The sequence below is a fragment of the Dermacentor silvarum genome, chromosome 8, assembly GCF_013339745.2.
Source record: "Dermacentor silvarum isolate Dsil-2018 chromosome 8, BIME_Dsil_1.4, whole genome shotgun sequence".
NCBI classification, from domain to species: Eukaryota; Metazoa; Arthropoda; class Arachnida; order Ixodida; family Ixodidae; genus Dermacentor; species Dermacentor silvarum.
The window spans coordinates 58080095-58098948 of record NC_051161.1 but is presented as its reverse complement, the minus strand read 5'-3'; the positions used below and the strand labels follow the sequence as shown (position 1 = coordinate 58098948).

Sequence of the window (18854 nt, the reverse complement as noted above, 5' to 3'; positions counted from 1 at the left end):
ACACTGTCGACGGTAAGACGCAGTCACGGTCGGGCAGGCCAGCACAACCTGAAGGTGGGAATCACAAATGCTGCGTGAGATGACACTTCAACTGCCTTGTATGTCGCGAAGGGAGTGAGCAGACCAGAGGCCTCCCTGCAGAGCTGTATTGCCTCCGCACGAGATCACCGCGTACTACGGCAAGGCACTACAAGATTGGATTCGCCGCGCCGCCGTTATGTGCGTAGGCTGCACGGTAATGTTGAACGCTATACGTCGGAATGTACTGGAGTCGCTATACGAAACGCAATACTCTGGGTGAAATCAACACAGCACAGTAGCTCTCAGGAAGATCGAGGTTTTGAAGTGGCGAACAGTGGTCGAACAAGAAAACTCGCTGTGGTCAACGTTTCGACGAAGGGACTGACAAGGACAAATCTCCTTGCTGAAACCTTGGCTCCAGCGACATTCCTTGCTCGACACTGTAGAAAACTCTAGTTGAGGCACGTACGTTAACGTCATGCGTTGCACACGCTGATGTAACGACACGATGTTCCCGCGAGGACACTGGACATTCAGGACGGAGGCATCCCGCTCCTTCTGTAGCGATGTGGACTTCGCTTCTGCGTCACGTACGCATACCGCTTTGCGGGCTCATTTCAGGGCGCTGTGTCGAGAGGGTGGATGGGCGAGTCTCCCAAGGCTATCAGAATAGATAATCGGGCAAGTTGGTGACCGTTCATTGTGTGGCGGCAGCGCCATGTCCTGCTCCTACTGAAGAAAGTAGGAGCAGGACATGGCGCTGACCTCCCAATAAGTTTTCTCTCACCCGTTTTTCATTTGCATACAAGCTAACCTTTTCTTCCCAAATGAAGATCACTTGAGAGTTCAGCGCATGCCCTGTTCCTACTTTCTTCAATACTACTTCCGGTACCCGCTGCTGCCAAACAATGCTCGCAAGGCTACGTCCGCTTGCAGCCAACCAGGTATTCCTCTCCTCCTTGTATATTGCGTCTTGTTCCGCGGAAAGTAGAGACAATTTGTGGTAGAAAACTATCGCGGTTTCTGCTTTCCATGTACGGCAGAACTACGAATTTCAAAAAAAAGAAAGAAAAATGCCTGAAAGATTTTCCCCCGAGAAACCTGCATTAAATAAGATGCTTATTTTGGTGAAATCATTATGCAGTCTTTCCGAAGCCGTATACTCCAGGTTAAGTACAATTACTTCAGTATTCAATAGAGTCAAAAGGAACTGCACCTTGTTAGTGCAAGAAAATCCAGTAGCCTTTTAGGCACATCTTCTGTTCAACAATGTTTAATGTGCAGAATGACTATACGTCAGAATAACGCTGACGTAACGATATCAAACGTGTACAATCCCGCATGGTGTAGTGCGGTTGGAAAAAAAGTGCAATAAAAACATTTCGCGCGATATTTTGTTTAGTTTGGTTCAGTCAGTCTGCGATTGTACCTGAGCTTTATTTTCGCGCTATACGCCATTCAGTTTATAGCAGACTGTTTAAGCAAAACTAAGGAAATAAATAAATGGTGCATGCTTTTGCGATGACTGTCTCTGCAAGCAGCACTCAGACTGGCGTGTTGCAGACGGATCGTTCCCCCCCGTGTTCGTGGTCGAGGCTTGCCCCGTCGTGCTACAGCACTGTTATACAAGTTAAGGGTTGGGTCTGTGTTGGTGCATGAACGCCTATACCGACAAGGACGTGTGGACATCCCATCGTGTACGTTTTGTGGCTCCTGTGAGACACTTGGACATCTCGTTTTAGAGTGTCCCGCATTCGTTGCGCAGCGCGCATTGCTAATTAACGAATATGGACTTATTGGACTGCAATGTGCGACCCTTGACGACCCTTGACGATTGCCTATTTCCAAGGGGGAGCGCTTCCCGACGTGACCAGGCCCTGCTAAGTTTTCTGAAGGACACTGACTTGGCCTCCCGTTTATAGGCATTATTTGTATTTTGTTTTGTCCTGTCTGTGTCTCCGTCATTTTTTTCATTTCCTCTATTACCTCCTCCTGAAAGAGTAGGCAGGCGTTGTGCCCCTGTCGGTGGCAGTTGTCAGCTTGCTCCCTCCCTATTTCCTTCGTGTCCTTGTGTTATATGTGTACAAACCAAATAATAATAATAATAATAATAATAATAATAATAATAATAATAATAATAATAATAATAATAATAATAATAGCTGCAAGACTATTAAAAATAGAGATTCGCGATTAAATGATTTTTTTTGTTTGCTAACTAAGCGTTTAGCAGCGGCAGACATCAGAATTTATGCGATAGGTTTGCAGTGCGATGATTTGTTTACAAATTACTTATTAGCATTTAATTATAGTCCTTAAGGAACATGTATTTGCAGAATTGAAGAAAGATAGTGCTCGGAGCACAACCTTTTGCTAGAAGCTTAATTTGAACCAGTTTCAAAATTTACGGGCGCAAAATATATCGGGAAATGCATTGCTGTTACAAGCAGCAGTTGTACACATATTTCCACAATACGGAAATATACTAACTGGAACAACAGTGCATTTTGCTGCAGGTTTGAGTACTTATATCTCGGAAGTGATGCAATGGGGCAGAGTTTGTAGCAAAAAGAATACGCCCTGAGTAATGGTTGACTTCAATTTTGCAACTAAAACATGTCGCCTATAAAGTAATTGCTTAGAAATATTAATTAGTAAAATTTTCCTAATTAATAGAGGCATTGGTGATTATCGCGCAATTTGTGATGACCGCCGCTGCTGTCAATTTTGGTTACTAAAATTTTCTATCTCGAATGCATTAACTTTTAAGCGATTTTTTTTTATTTTTTGCTAGACCTATATGGTTTCTCGTCCAGTCTGTCGGTCGGTCGGGCAATTATGGGCTTTGCGGTATCGTTTGCCCGCGTCTAAATCAGCGTTGTGAAGCAGCAAACTCGGCGTATATGACACGTTAGGTATTACAGGATTAAAAGCATCTCGTATGTCCCTGGTTAAAAAACAAATGCAAAATTAAATTATGTGGTCTTACGTGCCATAACCTCCGAAATGATTACAGGCCGTAGCGAGAAACTCCGGAATAATTTGACTACCTCGTGGACCTAAATCTATGTACACTAGCGTTCTTGCACTTCGCCCCCATCGAATCGGGGCCGCCGCGGTCGTGTTCGAACCCGCAACCTCGAGCTGAACAGCTCAACGCCATAACCACTGCATGGGCTACTGCGACGGATATGTCCCTGTTTAGTCTTGGGCATATCATTCCCGGTGAATATTGCTCATGCTTAGGATGTTCGGCATCGTTCAAAAATACCACCGTATAGGAAACTAAAGCTATCCGAAACGCATTGAACTTTTTCTTACAGCGAAGCTGTTAGCCTCCCGTTGGTTGGCGTTTCTTGTGGCGTCGTCCGTGGCCAAAAATGTGGGCCGATTCCCGGGCCGATCCGTGGCGGAGGTGAAGCATGGCTTAGCACTCAACAAGGTGAACCAAAAAGTGCATATACATTCTTTGGAATCACGCATACAACATACAGAACAGCATTCGTTTCAATAAATAACAAGCACAAAACAAGCATCTGAAGTTCTGAACCACAAAATTGATGATAAGGCGCTCCTGATAACAATGCGAAGCAGGTAGCGCTCCCCGCATATACGTTTCCCGGTAACGATTACTGTTGCGGAAGCTGCCGCCGCGACGGCAGCTTGCGACGTGCGGAGTGACGTCACTAGCCTTTCGTATATAAAAGAACCAGCCTAGCAACTGATTTCATTGTTGTTGCAGCACCGCTACGGGTGGGCAACGCATAGTTAGGACTCCAGAGTGAGTACGAGGAGCGGCAAAGGGAAAAAGAAATGGCAATACGACCATGCTGCAGCGGTGGCGTGCTGTCAAAATTACCATTACTACCATTACTCTAAATTACCATGACTACCATTACTCTAAAGCAATAAAGCATTGCATATCCCCCTCAGCAGTGGTACTGGTGGTTTTCAACAGCTTCGCTGGATATCCACTTTCGCCGGGTCGGGATGGCGAGTCGATTTTTTTTTTTTTTCGTAATGTGTTTGTCCACATTTTCATTCGTCGCGGGGCGCTACTCCTTTGTTTTCCTTCTTCCGTTCAAGCGTTCGCTGAATACAGCCAGCCGTGAATGGGCACGCGTCCTGCAGCCTTCATGCACCTTGAGGCGCGCGCACGGGCCTCAAGCGTGTATACAGCATGCGAGGCAGGAGGCGAGTCCGCGGGAATGCCGAACGCGAAATGGCCGCAAACTGGGTTTCGGGGACGCCGCCGTTTTCTTCGTAATATACTATATCCTTAACCCACTCCTTGGAAATCGCCACCCCGCATCTGTAGCCTTGCTCGCGATGGCCAAGGAGCGTGCGTTTGTTATTGGCTCTCCGGCACAGCGAGCTATAGGAAAAGCGTGCGTTTCGTGAACGCGAAGTGCCTGCGCTTGCCGACGCGGGAATTAACTATACAGTGTATAAACATAGGCGGTGTTTAGCGCTGTGCCGTGCTGTCGCGTGCCGCGAGGTTAGGATTTAATGGACACTAAAGAAACACATCAGGTTCAGCTGTATTAGTGAATTACGTTTCAGCGAAGGTAACACGGCCACTGTTATGCCGTCGGAGGAGGCACGGCGACTCGGAAAAGGCACAATAACGAAAGCGGTGACGTCATTCTGAAATTCCTGCACTTTCTTGCAGTGAAGTCATAGATTTTGACAGCATCGATTACCGGGTCTGTTAAGTGTTCGTCGGCAAATCAAAACTACACTAATTTCCAAAGGAGTTGCAGTAATTACTCAACCTAGCATCTTCTGACAACTTTTTCTACGCCAGAGCGGCCAAAATACGAGGCATTACTTTGAAATATCTGACGTCACGCTGACGTACCGGCACTGATGTTTCCACGCGAAATTCGAGAAAAGAAAATCAATGAGAAGGGACGCAACAGGCTTGGGGTTCTGATGATGGCCATGTTGGCAATACAAAAGAAGACAGAGAACACGAATAAAAAAAGGCCTTATTTCACGTGATATAAAACATGTTAAAAATGTTAGTTTTTTTTTTCTTCCATATAATTTCACTAGCCATAGGTCCTTACAAGAATGAAGCAAACACGGAACTCGGCGACAGCTCGGTTACAGGGGCAGGCTATCGTACACAAACTTCCTGTGCGTATATAAAATATTAGATGAAGTGAGGAACGCTGGAAACAGCTTGAGTATTATATGGGTTTTGTCCGAGCTGAGTATATAGGTTCTAATAGTGAGAGGCTCTTGCACAAGACATCACGTTCTCTGTGTGGAACTCCTCAAGTTTTCAAAATAACCGACTTTAATTGTCCCCTGGACTCTTTCGCTCCGCCTTCGCATCCCTACTGGACTCCGCTGACGTGAGGCTATACCTTGCTTTGTCGGCTATGGCTAGAAGTGGCCTGTCGAAGTATTTTGCCTTCCGCATTGCAATAGGGGACCGACTACGTTACGTGTATTGACTGTGGTCACGAGGAGACCCTTGAATACGTTGTCTGCGACAGTTCTCTGTACAGTATAGAAAGACGCTGGCTCACACAGCGCTATCTCGCGTTTATCGTATCATTGTCAGAACAAACCATTTTGGAATGCAGACCTTAAATGCCACCGCAGCAGATAGCTACGCATGCCATCGCTACAATTCTAAAGGACAGCTAATCTGCACAAATGAGATTAGCCTTAATTTATGTTAATTGTGATTCTGTCCCGTGACCGTGTGCGGTGATCGTGAACAGCTCTGATCGTGTATACGTGCTCTCTGTGTGTATATTTTCTTCTCCCGCGTCCCGCAGTGCAGGGTACCGAACTGAATTTTGTGTTCTGTATAATCTCCATTGCCTTTATCTTTTCTTTTCCCTATCTCCCATCTCGTTTTTATTAGCAACATAAGAAGCAAGCAGTGTTCATAACGGAAGAACAAATGCAACGAGTGAATCTTGCTGATTGTACACAACATATATATTTACTGCGCATACATAGTGTATAGAGCCAGCTAACGCGTCGCTGTTTCGATCATAACGGGCGAAACTGTAACTTTTGTAATGTATCTGAGATTATCATGTATTTGCTTCCCTCACCAAGTCTTACATCACTGGGCACAACTCACAAGCTTGCGGTAGTATTTCAGTAACACGCACGCAAACTTTTGCCGTGCATGCAAGTCGTGTCCCTGTGACCATGTGTTTCTGAACACCACAACGCTCTACCATTCCGCTGTGCATGGTGTTCAGCTCCTTCTCTGTCTTTCTTTTTTTCGTGCTCTTAGATGTAGTAGCGCAATGCCAACAACACAAAGCTCTTGTGGAAGGAAATACAGATTTATCGCGCTTGCACCAGCCGTATCTCGCCGGGTGCAGACGACTTCCGCAAGTATATCTCAATAACCGACAAGATTTCGGCTACAAATTTTGTCAGTCACTCTGGTTGATATTAGTTACTTTAGGGGCTGCCTCACGTTGAGGTGATATAATAACCATCGTCCTACGTATGAACTAAAGGCAAGTATTCTTCGCAGCTCATTCGTCCACTCTTTACCTGGCCAGGGCACAACTTCTACTTCAAGAACAGAACTCACAAACTCGCCTCTTTGGTTAACTTACATGAAATGCTTGCGACATTGGCTCGCATAAGTGCACTGATAAGTGATGAAGATTGTTGAAATGAAACTGTGACTTTGGTATCTTCTGTAATGCTTTGCTCCTACCACTACGTCAACATGCGGAAAGAAAAGAGTCATGTATTAGAGGACGCATACCTATGTGGCATAGCCACATTTTGTGTTGTTAAAATAATTATGCGAGCGTTTAGTGGCATGATGCATACACTATGTAGTCGGCCATTCGTCGTTGCCTGCGGAATCATGCTTTAGGGATTTAATTTGTGCGCATAGTGGACACGCTCGTCGCACTGGGGTACAATCATTTCTATGCGTGTACATGCATCGGACAGCAATCGCTTTAGCATACTGCATTATTTCTTTATTTATTATGTTCTTCTATACTTTCTGCTGTCTGGCTCTTCCCCGATTACCCCGGTGTGGAGAAGCAGGCGAGAAGCATACTTCTTCGGCAAGCTTTCCTACCTTTCTTCCTGTAGAAATGTCTTCTCTCTGTCTCTCTGCTCCTCACCGTAATTCCAGAACTGAGGTCTCTTGAAATCAGTTTCTTTTTCTTCACTTTGCCTAAGACCTAACAGTTGCAGTGCCAATGTAAAGATTGTATAGTGGCTGAGGACTTCCCATTGAAAGTGCAGAGACAACGTTTCACTTAGCACGTCGTTGTGACGTGAAGGTTAGCTAAAGTCATCCATGACCTCCAGAACCATGTGTGTAACTTGTTCGAACTTACATTGACACTGTGTGTCGACAGATTTGTAACGGCATGTTCTACTCTTTCCTGTATGGTCACGTGCACGCACTGCAGCCTGTGCACGATTATACTCGGCGCGAGCAAGTCAATGTCAAGATTTGAATAACCTTGGGCTTAAGATACATTGGTACATATCTTCTTGCAAAAGTGGATCGAAAGCTCCCATCATCAACGAGCACGACTAAGTCATGTAGCATTATACACTGATGCAAACATCATCCGTGAATAATAGGTCTATTGGATACTGCCTGATATTCCAGTAATATCATGAAGCATAGGCGATTGATACGATTGATATGGAAGAATGATCTCCTCCTGTGGCTGCCTCGGTCGCTTACAACATCGCTGGGTACGACTAAGCTCCCGAAGCGTGTATCTCGAGAACTCACTGGATCACTGCGGTGCGCCTCCATCCCGTGGGCTATATTAGGTCTCTCGGACCCTGGCTAGCCGCGGTGGCATAGCGTGACTGCGCCTTGGAAGTCTCCCCCGTCTCGCGCCAACTCTGCAGCGGATGTACGTGTCTCTGCGTCCCCGCGCTGCCGAGAACGAAAGTTTCGCCAACTCAGCCCCAACACCCTCCGCTGTCCTGTCGCCACCCCTCCTCCGCTCGTGGTGCCTATCTCCCTCCCCCCTTTCTCTTTCGAACAGCAGAGGCACATGCACGCATGCTCAGCGTTGGTCGGGAACCCGAAGACGGCGTGTACCGAGGAGGAAACATCGCGTGATGCTTAATAACGATCTCTAACTCCGCGCGCTGTGGGCAGCCACGGAGTTTCCTGGGAGAACGACGGCTGCGGCCGGCAGGTAGGCAGGATGTCCGTTTGGCCGAGTTTTCTTTTAAGGAGCTCACCGTGGATATCGTTTTGTAAGTTGGGGTGGAGACTCAACTAAATGTACGCAGGAGAAATCCGGACTGAGAAACTTTTTTTCCAGCTATATGCTCGCGCACTCGCCAAGGCTTTCTGGGTTGGGTCATCCGAACTCTCGCAGATTTTGTACCGTTGTGGCCGGAAGAAGGCCTCTAAACTTGTATGATGTGCACTTGCACCGATGATGGTGAAATTGAGAGTAACCTGTCTGGGCCTACATAGAAAGGGCGATCGGAGAAATGGAACATGATGTTTATCTTTCTCTTGGTCCATCTACAAACCCCGGGCGCTATAACCTTCTCTCTCACTTCGTGTCTCACTCTTCAAGTGAAAGTTTCTTTGTCTAACCTCCTGTGTTTGACGTGGCTGCTGCTGCAGTCGCCAAAACTTTATGTTGAACTATAGGCATTTCCCGGTGAATATGTGTCCAACTTGGTCGTGTGCTGCGTATACTTGCAAATGGCCGTTAACCAGGAACAGCGTTCTTCGCAAACCCCAATGAAAGCTTCGCTTAATCCGACTCCCACAGCACGGGGGATCTGCACTTTCTTCTTTGCTGGAATAGCTTAGTAGGTATTGAGCAAAAGAGACACGGTATGATTCCACATGCGATCCGAAGTGCGAGCATCGTCGTACTGAAGTGGTCCGGGTGGTGCACTACTGATTCAGGAACGAACCGTCCAAAAGATGCAACTAAGTTTCCTCAATGATGTTCTTGTCCTCTAAAACTTTTTGCTCTCATTTGCGAAATCCGTTCATGAATGATACTAGTACAGGTAACATTGTCCAACGAGCATCCAGCTGGTTTTAACAGGTTATAAAAGGCTCCGGTAGTAGGAGCAGTCATCTTTCCGACGCGCCGCACGTCGTATTGGAGGCCACGCAGACCCATGTGCCTAATAACCCGTAAGCTGTTCTGTTTTCTATTATACACCGGTTGCTTTGGAGAAATTGATGTAGAAAGTGCCTCGGTTACTCCATTTCGACATGAAATAAATAAATAAATAAATAAATAAATAAATAAATAAATAAATAAATAAATAAATAAATAAATAAAATGTTAATTCAATTATTGAATATAATTCTTGTCCATGGCGCTAACCGAAAAATATTTTAATACAATTCAATTTCACTTGTCCTTATGCATTCGTGCATGAGTCCTCCACGTACGTACTAAATAGAGGGCACACGGCTCAATTCAAGTTCCATCCATAGTGCAGAGCATAAGTGCATGACTTCACACATAACTGTACAGCGCTACTTACTAACAACGCTTAAGCACCAAGCACACCCGCAGACGTCGAACATTTGCATATTATTCTCGAGTTGTATGCATATTCAATGTATGCTGCACGGCACGTGAGTCCATATTTGTCATGTGGTTGGGGTAAGTCAGGGGATTTATTCCACATTGCATAGTATCATCGGACCCTGTCAATAACAACCGTAAGGGCATCAGGTACCTGAGTCCTCCTCTTCTCCATTTAGGCACATCGCTGAAGCAACCCTTGAGAGCTGTGCATTCGCCGCACCAACTTCCAACTGAATATATTCTACCTGTTATCGTTCGTTATATACGATGATGTAGATTTGCGTCTGGGGCGCAATTCCATGGCTTGGTATTTAACGGCAGTAGGAGTCTCCAGAAGGCTTAACGTTGTCGACAGTGGTGATAAATTCTGGCAACAGCATTTACACAATAGCACAGCGTGGCGTCTGCTGCCGCGTACGAGTATTGGTATTTTACTGAAAGCTTCGGATAAGTTAAAGCGCTTTTAGTCGTCCGATTTAATGAACATGGGTGGTTTGTTGGTTTTGTAGACGAGAATAACTGTTTGAGCAACTCGTCGACGGGAAGCCGTCGATCAGATTTCGTACTCTTTAAAAGGTTTTGCGACACGCTCGCATATGGAGAAATTGAGAGGAAACTATCCCTCTGTTTCCCTGTCGAATATTGTGACACGATCGAAGGAAATGAGTGGTTTAAGTGCGGAGCTCTTTAGGGGCCCGGAATGTCGTCCCTCGTCGATGGGTGTCACGCACAACACAAGGTCTACGTAAGACACAAAATTTCCATAAAACCACCCTAAAAATGGATAAAATTATACCAAATAAGTATAAAATAGGGAAAACATAATAAATTAATGCATTCATTAACCCACATTAATGAAACTCGATCGAGAACGCCAAGCTGATACCGAAACTAGTCAAGAGAGGGCACCACAGCCTCACAAGTGCCGTTCCCGCGCTCCGGGACGCCCTTTCCCGCCATGGACACCGAGAAGCAAGCACGCTTGGAGCGACAGCGGACACTCGCCCATGAAAGACACCGCCGACGCGGGGCTGATCAAACGGTGCGCGCCCGAGAAGCTGAAGTTGCTCACCAGCGCAGGCACGCTAATCCTAACATCGTGAAAAGAATAGCTAAACGCAAGATAAACACTTGATAAAACAATATAAACACAAACGAAACAGCGGAGAATCACTTCTCCGCACTTCCCTAGCTTTCACGTTGAGTGGAACTGCATTACCGCCGAGTTTACCATTTTTTATTATGGTGGCTTGTTTACAGCTTCTACTTTCACGATTTTATGCGTAAATAAAATACCGTTTTGCTTCTATAGATAGCTTAATTAACACCAATGTTATCTCCCCCCCCCCCTCCTTGTTTTGACTTTTCTGTTAACGTACAACAATGCATTGTCTTCTCCTGTCTTTTTTTTTTCTTTTCGTTCAAACTGAACATATATAGTTTGTGTGTCTCAGGCGCAACTGATTATTATGGAGGGGCACCCATTCGACATAGCTTGTTAGCTATGAAAACTTTGTGTTAAGATTTCCCGATAATATCAAATGCGTCCTGATAAAAAAATGCAGCCATCAGTTCCACGAAATGAAATCTGTCGAAACAGCGAAGCTGTTGTCGTTCTGTTTCTGCGATTGTCGCGTATGTTTCTTGTAACAGCTCGGCGTCCATCGTGCGAAGAGCGCGCGACGCGAACACCTGCTATTACACCCCGGCGCCTCTCCTCCTCCTCCCCGGCGCGTGCTCCGATTGGTCGGCTCCTCTCCCCACCGGCGAGCGGGTCACGTGACCTCTCCGGCTCTGCTCCTGCGTGACGGCGCACGCTCGACTAAGAACAGCTCCGCCGTGAACACTGACAGCGATAGCAAGGTTCAGCGTTGACTCCTCAGATGGAGTTCTCACTTTACGCGAGCGCGACACGTGGATATGATCCCAGCACGCAAGGCAACTCCTGCTGCGTAGAAAGAACAGCGCCCTGGCAACTGCCAGGCGTCTCACAATGCTGGACTGATGAGCGCGCCGGCGCCAGTAGTGTTGTAGGCGTGGCACCTCGATGGGGCACCAGGTGAGACCGACGGAAATGTCGGCGCCCAGTGAAATGTTAGATAACGTCAGCTTGAAGTTTACTGCTCATATCAGAACACACACACACACACAGCAGCTCAGCGGTAACGATAGTAGGCTTATTATAGAGGCGTGCGCGCAACGCTCATGTCGGTAGAGGAAGGCAGAACGCTGCCCTGATTCCGCCACGGAGACGATTTACCGTATAAAGCGTTGACGGCGCGTCCATTTTGCTTTGTCGTTTTTGCAGCCAAACGCACTCCACGTCTCTGAAGAGACACTCACCCTCCGCGCGGGAGCTGTCCATGCGTGGTCGAGTGGGACAACACAACAACGGCATACACAGCATGAATGCACCTGGGGCGTCCGTATACTTACTGTCGCAATAAAAGAAAGAAAACACCCCACTTCTTTTCAAGTTCTTTATACTTCTACGTGAATTTTGTCTGGCACTTTGTCTAATGTATGTGCTTTCGTTGAATGTTGATGCATTATATTGCATCGTCAACCATTATGTAGGCTATCCTGCTACAGCGCTATTTCGCAGGAACGCGTCACTTAACGTACGCCTACTTTCACTGAATTTGATGTGTACATTGGCTGTTATACCGCGGCGTATCTACGTGAATTCCATGCATAATAACTCGCACAACACTTCGAGCCAACAAAATTTCGTCAACTGACATTTTAATTACCTTTCGTGTCTTATGATTATATCAGCTGTTTGAACCGAGCCATTATACCAAGCTATCGCACTTAGCTCATTTTGTCAGCCGCTACATTTGTCCGTGAAAACGTGAGGAGAAATGGACAAGGAAATTCGAAGATACATATGAGCTACCGAGTTTAATGCAAAGAATGGTACAACGACATCCGGCGCTAATGCCCGTGGGCGTCACCTTTAAGGCAGGTAAACCACCATAGGAATGATGGTCATTATGCAATACACCGTGGATTTGCCTAAACCTCGACATTCTGGGTTTAAACAACCCCGATCCTTGAAGCTAATTTTGTCGCTGCTATGTCAACTAACAGCAAAAACTAGCCTGACTTATCTATAAGTGTTCGCAGTTAGAGTGCGCTCAGAGCTTTAAAGGCAAAGAAACAAAAAATTCTAGAAGATGAAAAACAATTGCCAGGATCGGCGTCCAGAAAGTATCCACATTTAGTGACGCTCGTAGTTTTACATATTGAGATTTATTTGTGCAGTGAAAAAATACGCGATGTGCAGAATTAGTTGTGAGCCTAAAACATTTACCTGCTCGTAAAGAACTGTCGCGTATCTATAGCCCACAACAAAATTAAACCATAAAGAACAATGAAAAGAAATCCGTAATTTTTATGTTTAACGAAGTTTTGTGAGATCGTAGAAAATCCTTGTACTGTCCGTCATTCCCGCAGTGGCTTGACCGCCAGATTTCCGTTCTAGTAAACTTAACACGAGAGAGAGACAATCGAAGTTATTTATTGAAACGCGGAGGCTTCTGTTGGTATCTGTATAGCCACATACATGCTACTCTACATTGAGAAGGGAATGAGCGGAAGTCGCTAGGAGAAAGAGAGAGAGGGGGGGGGGGGAGGGGGACGAAAAAAAAAGGAAAGCAAGGGACAAAAGAGGTGGTCTACATATTTACACGGGGCGCGATGTAAAAATGAAGTTCGGCCATTCTAACGTGTATGTAAGGCATTTCCTAGACCGCATCAAGCAAGCCAACGAAAATAAGCAAATAGAAAGTCAAATTGTCTGACGCTGCAGCCTTGAAGAGCAAGGCGTGGGACCTATAAGGTGCTTAGCTTTATTAGTGTCTGACAAACTTTGTCCGTTTGACTTTCATAAAATGTTTCTTCATCTCCGTAGGCTGGACGCTCCAACGGGATATGCTCAACCGTTTATGTAGCGCTACAATTCTCATGATACGTTCTTGGAGTGCCTTGAACAATTCACCAAGCTTAGTACGAAACTCTGTGGTGGACATTTACCGCTGTCTGAAGCGACAGAAATGCCAGCGAACCCTCAGGCATAAAGTGCGGCATAGCCACGCCACAGCCACTGCTATAATTCAGCAGAAAAAAAAAGCGCGTAACGTGTTCAGTGGCCTCAGAATGTCACTCAACCAGCGTTCATACGCGGCTCGCTGTGCCGTCCAATTGCCGGCAATTCATCATACTTCCGCATTGCCTGACATGTCGAGACGCCCGAACGGTGCCTTTTGTTGTGGTCACTGAACTTTCCGTTCAGAGCACTTTCGCCACTAGTCTATCCGTTTCTTTTTTTAATGTTGTATATATTTTAATTCTTTTTGTTCCTTTTTTACACAAGTGTACTTACAATGCTTCTGTGCAATTCGACAGGACAGTGTATCAGCAGCCGTTATATTCTGGTGCTCAATCACTAAGTCTGTTTCCCAATCCCATTTTCTTGAGCTTTAAGTATATGCGTGCCTTTATCTTGACAAGCAGGCTTTCTTGACAAGCAAGCCTCTAAACGCAATGTCGTGACGCCACGCGCTGCTCGCGAGCACGCTGTGACAAAAATATTAACGCGACAGTTGGTGCGGCTCGTTCGCGGGTGCCGCATTTTGAGTGTCTGGGCTGTCAGACAACTGACGCGGCGTGAGCCTCACTGGCTTGATGTAATGGATTCGTCACGGATCCTTCACAACGTCATGACGTCGTGAAGCGGCGTTTACTTAATGCTGTGATTTGAAAGCAATGCGAATGATAGAAATGAGCAAAAGCAATGCAATGTACCGGCATAAATGCAAGAATCACAAAAGTCGTGCACACAGCACACCCTAATATACAGCAATATGAGGGCCTTTATATGGAACTTTATATGAACATAATGGATTATTTGTTATGAGCGTTAAGGGGCATGTGTGTTTTCTGTGTGGCAGGTCGGCCTCCTCGCATGCGTGCACACGAGATTTGGATATGTAGCCTGGCGCTTTCAGATTTTGCTTTCTCTCAAGCTCTCGTTTCGCCATAAGAAAGAAGCAATTCTCTTTTTTGATGCGCTGGAAGAATTTTTCGCTCGCTTCCTCAAACACCGTTGTTTAAAAGCCGACAAAGTCGGTTAGTAGGTCTCCAAAACAGCGCGCCTTCTTTGGTGTGTACGTGCTTATATATGCTACGCGGGTTATACTTGGAGCTCATGTTACTTCCGCTAAACAGCGTAACATCTATAGCAGTGAATTATTATATGCCGCCAACTTTCCTGCTGTGGATGTGCGTGCACGTTGGTGTGATAGTAGCATGCGTGTTTTTCCTGTAGAATCTTAAATGCTCCTGTTCTACTAAAGTTGCTACTTCTCGACTTCTCCTTACCCCACGGCCCAGAAACACCTCCTAAAAAGTGGTACTTAGGCGAAAACCAGCAAACGCACTGTATTCTACTTCGTTTATGATATAGCTCTGGGATCTTTGTGATGATCTATTGCGTCCTCACAAAGCTATTTTATTTGTTCGTTCTTGGTTGCGTCTAACATTCAGCATTATTGCCACAAATTTCAGCCTTCATGACGTCAGTGAAACGTCCCTCCTTTGAGCAGAGCTCGTTGGCTTACGACGGACCTCTAGCAGGTTTTAGGAGCGGAGCACATTAGGTGAGAAGTAACGTATTTACTCACTCGCTTGTGCGTAACAAGAGCGCTACATGTAGCGATTTCTCGAACCCGCCTGTACACTGCTTATGGGAATAAGCACTTAAGTCACTCAAAGATCACCATTGCGAGGTAACGCAGTGGTTTTCCAGCAGCTGCTTTCCTGAGGTTTTCCAACAAGGAAGACCTCAGCTTTGTGCGAACAGTTCGACATCTTCGTCACAAACTTGACCCAGCCAAGTCCCCTTATCTAAACGTTGGTCCTAAGATGGAGCATTCCGCGTTCACTGGTTGTTTATCACTTTATCTCGATTTTTGTTTGAATTCCTTGCATCGTTTGCATACCGAAGTCAGTGTCCACGTTATCGCGCTTGTGCCCCTGCTTTCTCTTGCGCAGAGTCTCGTTCTTCCCTTCTGTCACTATGTGATCCGTGACAAAAACATTGTCCACGCCGACGACTCTCTGACCTCGTACACTCGCTGACTCTCTGACCTCGTACACATAGCTTCTAGAGCTTGCCTTGGAGAAAGTTTTCCCTCCATAAGACTCACACGACATACAGTCACCCATGACTAGCAAAATAAGTTCGCTCAATTAACACTGCACTGATAACTGTTCATCCGCAGCCATTTAGTTTAACTTTTTCTTTTAGTCGGTTCCGTGCTTGTAATGATGCTTGCAATCATATATGATGTGCTACGAATACGCGCAGTGAACCGAACGAAGTTCGTCTTCGTTTGGCAGCAAATAGAGTATTGAAAACTATGTAGAACTATTATGTCTAAATTTTTTTTTTCGTTTCTTCACTACCTTGTAGGAGAGAGGTTGTTCTGATCTCTCGCAGACAGTCAGTGCACTAAATTAAGGAACGTGCTTTATATATATATATATATATATATATATATATATATATATATATATATATACATACTGCGTGCAAGGAGATTTTGGAGCATGTTAGACGGCGCCCGCTACTCTTCTCTTAATTCATCAATAAGCTAAAAATAAAAAGAGTAAAAAAGCGTCTACTTCAATTTCGTAATGCTCTTTACCACCAATTTATTATGATTAACGAAATAAATGCGTTTTTATTGCTTTGGTAAACCAAATGCTAAAGAGACACAGTGGCCTTACCACGGTTGCTTATTCTTACAGCTGCTGCCTCCCTTTCCTTGCACATCAATATATTTATTGAACGCATTCTAGGTACGACCACAAAAGAGTAAATTATCCAGAACATACCTAAAATTTTATTGTGGTCTCTACTATGAACTTTCATACAAGTTTAATCCCGGAGACTACAAGTATAACACAATTGCAAGTACAACACAATTGTGTCAGCTAGTATAACTGCGCGTCATGCGCCACGCATGAATGCAGGCCAAGTCTCATTTCCCCGATGCGGCGTTTCTTTTTGTGGCTAAACTAAGGCTTGTGTCGAGCAGCACAAATGAAAAATTAATGACCGCGGAAGCAGGCACGGTCCGACACCACAAGCGATATAACGCCCTGCTGCCTGCAGCCTCTGTAAAACGGAGAACCAGCTGCCGTAGGTGGGCGAGGCTTATCACGCTTTTCGAGCCGTCGGAACTCAACTGCTCGCTAAGCTAGGGCTGCGTTGTCCGCTCTTAATGAGCTCGCGAAACAGAATCACGAGCTACGGTCGCATGCATGAGCGCAGACGCTCCTCTAATTGTTCGGCGGGCCAACCCAAAACCTCACACCCCCGCGCCGAACGAAAGGATCACGGCTGTATTACGTTCCCTTCCTGCTCCTCTTCCTCCCTTTATGCGAAGTGCAGCGAAATGAACCAATAGCACCATAATTGCGACCAAACATGTGTGAGTTAGCATTATACTTGTATATCAGCTGCGCCAGCGAGTCGCAAAACAACACCACGACCAGGCGCAGATTGCGCGATGCACGCGCACGAGAAGGGTATATACAGGCTTTAGACTTCTCGCGCAGACACTTAAAATTAGGCTTCACCTTTTCCTGATTCACCTCAAAATGACGGTAACTGTACCAACGACAATGGCGACGATGCAAATACCACTGCCATACGCGCAAGAGAAAGACCGAATGAGGGAGCGCGGTAGAAGATCGCCAAGCTGACTGCGGAGATGGCGATGTTGTTGCAACGGCAGCGCTCTAGATTGTTCCTCTCGTATATCTACAATCCTGTGCTAACAACTTGATGCAAACCAGGTTCTGGTGAAATCGCATAGCAGAAGAAGGGGTGGGGTGTACAATAATATATGCGTGCAGTCAACGTAGAAGTTTGTGATCCTCGGCTGCAACATAAAAGCCAAGCTTATCCATGCTCTGCGCTAGCGCCCTGGAATTATAGCAAGTATAGCCTGATGCTTCGTGCGCAGTGAGCACAGTGCACCGGTAAATTCATGGCTGTGCGTCTAGGTCTCGACAAAGTTCAGATTTTAGTTTTATGAACAATATGTATGATAAGCAATTTCGCTGTTTCCAGCTCGAAAAAGTGTGCCGCGTTTGGACTCCTTTACATGTTGGCAAAAGAAGTCTAGGAGATTTGTTTGTTTGTTTCATTTATTTACAAGCAGAAGCGCTCTTGCGCAAGCACTAACACCCTTGGTCTATACGCTCAAACTCGGGAACCGTAAACTATCACACTCGGTAAAGAAAAGCGTACGCCTATACTAGATGTTATATTCGAAACACATTGACTGGTCCCATTGCACTTTCTGAATTAAGTCGGGGCACAGCGAAATGTTGCCGACAAGTTCCAACACACTCCGGAGCAAAGAATCTTATTCTATTGTATATATAGTCCAACAGGATATCGCAAATTCCAGCCACCTATAGATGCGATACCGGGGGAACGTTATGTCAGATGTGCGCTGTTGATCAGGACGGGAACGAAATTCCCAGCGATGTAAATGGTGAATGCCTGCTCGCAGACTGTAGCATGCATTATGTTGTTCTCATGTATCAAACATAATTCTGTTCTACAGGGAGTAATACAATCTGTCTAGGTCTGCGAATAGCCTCTACTCGCTTCCCGATCCCTTGATTTATAAAAAAAAATGTTGTTTAACATCTCAACATAACGGCTAGCTGCGGCTATAGAGCGCTTTTTATGGCTCAGTCATCTGGCCTGTAGCATCGCGTCGACATCTAGCGGGCGTGGCCCGACCCATAAATGCAGGATGAGCCTCCAAGACCTGCGGTGAGGTGCAGCGCATTACATCCGAAATTTCGGAGCAATGTAGCCAAGAGTTCGACGAAAGTTCGTCTGGTCAGGTAGCATGATGATGAAGAAATTGTGGTCGCTGACCAAGTCAAGGCGAAAATAACACACAGACGTTTTGGGACCTGTACAGGTTCCTTGATCACACTAAAAGCTGGCCTCACACTAAAAGCGGCCTGCTTTTAGTGTGATCAAGGAATCCGTACTGGTCCCGAAACGTCTCTGTGCTATTTTCACCTTGACTTGGTCAGTGACCGCAATTTCTTCATCTTCGGAGGCAATGGTAATGCACAGCCATACGAATTCGTGTGGCGCTTTACAAGTTGCTAAGAGTACAGCTTCACAGCAGGATACACACGCGGCGAACCCAGGTTTGAGATCTGGCTGGAGAAGAT

The 18854-nt window shown here is 45.8% G+C and overlaps 1 protein-coding gene across 6 annotated transcripts in view; it reads left to right on the top strand.

Annotated features, from left to right (window-relative positions):
- The window catches only part of LOC119461279 (uncharacterized), a 463000-nt gene that overhangs the window by 338047 nt on the left and 106099 nt on the right, over nt 1–18854 (top strand). The window lies entirely within an intron of this gene.